The sequence below is a fragment of the Lactuca virosa genome, chromosome 7 (assembly GCF_052849685.1).
Source record: "Lactuca virosa cultivar CGN04683 chromosome 7, Lactuca_virosa_CGN04683_v6, whole genome shotgun sequence".
NCBI classification, from domain to species: Eukaryota; Viridiplantae; Streptophyta; class Magnoliopsida; order Asterales; family Asteraceae; genus Lactuca; species Lactuca virosa.
The window spans coordinates 250,580,459-250,585,032 of NC_136432.1; positions in this window are offsets into that span (position 1 = coordinate 250,580,459).

Genomic DNA, 4,574 nt, shown 5'->3' on the forward strand with positions numbered 1-4,574 from the left:
ATAACAGGGGAACCAACTCCGAACAAGCCCTAGGGGTTGTGACTTCTCTGTTACGCGTACGGGTCCTGTGCTTTCAGTAGTACGGGCTCATACTACCTTCCACACCTACCCATAGTTGTCCCAGAGGATCACCACAACTACCCTAACAATACTTTATATCATACTCATACTCTCAATCCTCACACCCTAGAGGATAACAATAGATATCAAAACTAGTCGGCTGACCCCACACCACTCATCCATAAAACTTCCACCAACCCTACAACACTCGTGTATGCTAGCCATACATAACACTGGACCCTATAGACAGTCGAATATATGATCCTACCCTAAGCCCTTCATCAGAAAAGAACATGAAATAAGGCCAGTCCAAACATTCTCAGGCTATAAAGTCGTAGTTATGCATAGCCAGGATGCATACACTAAGCAACTACAGTAATGATGTCAATTCCATTAGATAAGAACCCTAGGCTATCATGCATCATATAATCAGGCAATTCTATCATGCAAACATCCTAAAAATGATGGGATTTAGTATAAGTATACATCCTATGGTGCACATACAACCCTAAATACCTAGGATCTATGTTTTCACTAATTATACATACAAAGGAGTTTCCAAGGTATTAAGCCTATAACTAGCATCCAAAGATGTAAACTACACAAGATGCTAGTTAGTGTAACATACCTTATATGTGGCTGGAAGTCTTGATGCATTTAGCCTTTAAGAACTTAGTGCCCCAAGTGTTGCACCTCAAATGGAATCACAACTCACCTAGAACAAAAATGACTTTTGAGAGAGAAACTCCATGCACCAAAAACCTTCATGAACTCCAATAACATGCACACACACAAGGTGGCGGTTTTAGGTCATCATATATGTATTTATATGTGTGGCATTTCAAGGGTCATGGGTATAACCCAAATCCATACCCATGGGTTTTTATGATGCATGGTTCATGTGGCCCAACTCTTTATGTATTCATACATAAACTTGGTCCAACATGGATCATAAGCCCAACACATATAAATATAACTAGTTACCATAATTAGTCCCCACAGATTTAATTAGTCTCTTTTGATCACTAAATTAATTCCAAATTAATTCTTGATCAATACTAATTAAAACATATGATTTCATATTAATATATTAGAACTTATAATATATTAATAAATCATATATAACCTTCTCTCAAGAGTCCATCCTAACAAATTGTCCTGGTGTTATGCAACCCAAATGGACCATGCTACTCTCGAGTCGAGTACATACCAATAATAATTATGGGCTTAGACATCTAATCCAACAGTCTCCCACTTGGATAAGTCTAAAACTATCATTGCGTATGACTCCAAGATCCCGACTAGCAATTGTAGCTCTTAAAAGTCGTTGTCGAACTCTAACCTAGTCAATGACATGTCCATTAGATAATGGATCATATATTCCTCCATTCTAGATATCATATGGACTGACACATGGATTATAATCATTCTCTCTGTCCATTTGTTGTTTCCCGATTTCTGATTTATGACAACCGACTAATTGAACAAATCAAATCAGTCCAGGCCCGGCCGAGCACTTACGTTTGTCATCACTAAATCATTGAGGGGCCCACAAATATCACTTTTATCCCTCTGAGGGTAAAAGGAATGGATAAACTTCGACCCAAATGTTCGCTTGTACTTACTCATCAATTACATACAACGATATGTTTTATAACAACCAAGTTACTAGTTGCGTTTACATTTGTCAATGTACAACCGATGCACAACTACAACTCGCACGTCTCTGTTTGAAGAATATAAGATATTATCTTCTCATGATCACTCATGATAAAATCCATGAAGAGAGTCAATTGAGCGTGGGTTTAATCCAATACTCGAATCTTATTCCAGGAGCACTCATGAATACTGCAGCTATGTCTAGGCCTCCTAGACAAACTACAGACCCATTCATGACAGTCTTGCGTCATACCTACTTCCAAAGTATGATTGACTGTGGAGAGTTTGAATAACCTAGTTATTCGGGAAGTCAAAACATGCAAAGTGAAACACAAGAATAATACTAATCCTATATGGCCCCAAGCACCTTTGAGAGTAAATAAAACACCTTTTATTTAAACACCATATTGATTACTCATTATTCATTGTATAATGTTTCAAATAATCAACTTTATACTTGAATAAAAAACAATAGCCATGCCATGCTCCAAGCATGCACACTATGTTTGTCCAAACAATAGTTATGCCATACTCCAAGTATAGACACTATGTTTGTCTATGATCCTTACTTTGTGAAATAGACCAATTGAACATGATTCCAATGATTCTCATTTCACAATCCCCAATCCAAATTGTAAATGTAAGAATTCCAAATTCTTGCCATTTACTGAAATCTGTTAGATTCTAAACTTATATGCATTGATCCTCTTGTAATGACTATGCACAAAGTCACAAAGACTTGTCAACAGACATTACAGAGTATTCCAATGGAGATCAATTCCATGGAAATAAAGTCTCAAATTCAAAGTACATTCCTTTGAACATCCTTCTTGCATTAAGTTTTTTCCTAATCTTACACATATTTAATGAATATCTTCCTCATATGGAAACATTTCCACATTCCCATTTTGACTATCACTTCTGAACAAGAGTTGCCTCCTTTCAGAATATGTCAATATGGTCATTCAAAATTAACACTACACTTCTAATTGTCCATGAGCAACCAATCTTTGTAAACCTCAGATTGTCCTCGACAATTGCTTAATCATTTTAGTCATATCCAGTTCTAGTACTTTTTCCCTCTTAATGCCCTAGGCATTAGAAAAAATTTAGAAAGGATAAATATTACAGCACATGTAACCGATCCTATATCCGAAGCATATAGGACACGATTCATGATGTCTCACATAAAGACATGATCCTAGACCAGTCTTTTGCTACAATATTTTATTTTCCATGTTTTCGTAATTCGACTATGAAGAGGGATGTCGTAATCATAATCGGATTTTGAGAACGCAATATATATAGAATTTCCTTATGTTGAACCATTCCAACATAAAATTCATATATATACCCTTGACCAAAGATGATTAAAATCTCAATCTAAGCTTTTAGAATTGAAATGAAGTATAATTTCCTCTCCCTTAATTATAGCAAAACAACTTTTACCCAACTGAAACTTTTGTTTTCTATAATTAACATTGTTAACTTGCAACACTTCTCATAATTGATTATGCTCCCACTAGCATAATAATTACTAGCATAACCACTATTCTCCCACTAGAAATCAATACTTTATTGACTTTCTTACCAAAGTTCAGATTTCTGATATGAGATGTTTTGATAAGACTTTATCAAAATCATACACCTTTCCTTAGATAGCTCACATGTGTGTCTTAAACAATTTTAGAACTATGAAAAGGGATGTCGTAATCATAGTCTCAATTGTTTAGACCTTTGCCATTTCTCACAAGTCCATGTTAGTGTGACGGTTAACCACACATGCTCCACTAACAACTTTGAGAATGCAAATATCACAATTGCTATCTACTTAAAATCTACTTAGTGAAAGCGTTTCCTCACCATCATTTTCATGAATCGAAGAGAAACCTTATGACACTTAGATTTCTATGGTGTATGTGTTCCTATCCATGTGAACTTGTCATAACCGCAAGAGGAGGTTAGTGACAAATCCAAACTCATATGGATTGAACTTTTTTCAATCTTAACTTCTTGCCACCTGGCAGCACAAGGGCCTACCATTGCTTCCAAGTAGTTATGCAAACAACCGAGAACTCACAGAACTCACATGCATAGTCAACTTTTAACTGGAATGGGCACAGACATAAGAATATGTCAACACGATAGGTTACAAGCCTCAAGTTGTGTGTTAGTGATAAACAACAGGTTTTTATTCTTGATTAGTTCTTGAAACTTTTCAAGATCTTTAAGCCTCCCACTGACCTCTTGACATATATGTTTCTCATGTCAAGAACCATTCCTTCACAAAACAAATATTCAAGAGTTAGTGTTGATTCTTATCAAGAAAAACACTTCACACAATTGGTCTTAGTTGGTCTTTGTTTTATCCAAAACATCAGAACTTACCAATTTCAAATGTACAAGAGTAAGAAAATATTTTACTCTACATTTGACAAGTGTTGTTAACCTTCTAAAGATTATGTCACTCAAGTTACAACCTTGGAGTATGACTATAAGACTTGTTTTGGAACGAAGTATGATTCATCTTTTTGATTTAACCAATTCAACAATTCACGATTCATCTTCTTAGTCAAACAAATACCCTAAGATGTCCTTAGAGAATCAATTGTGATATGGTTTCATAATCACTAAGATAATCATAAAACAAGATACTCAAGTACTCTCCCATCTTTTCAGATTGGAGAAACCTTTATCTTTCTGCCTAATTTGATTCGTCTTATTCATTCTGCCTTACATTGAAAATTTTCCAATGTTTCAAAATTACACTTAAACTTGTAAGCATAACCATATTTACTAAACTTTAGCAAATCATGACGAATAGCCTTATCGATCTTTGTGGTGGACCTGATCAG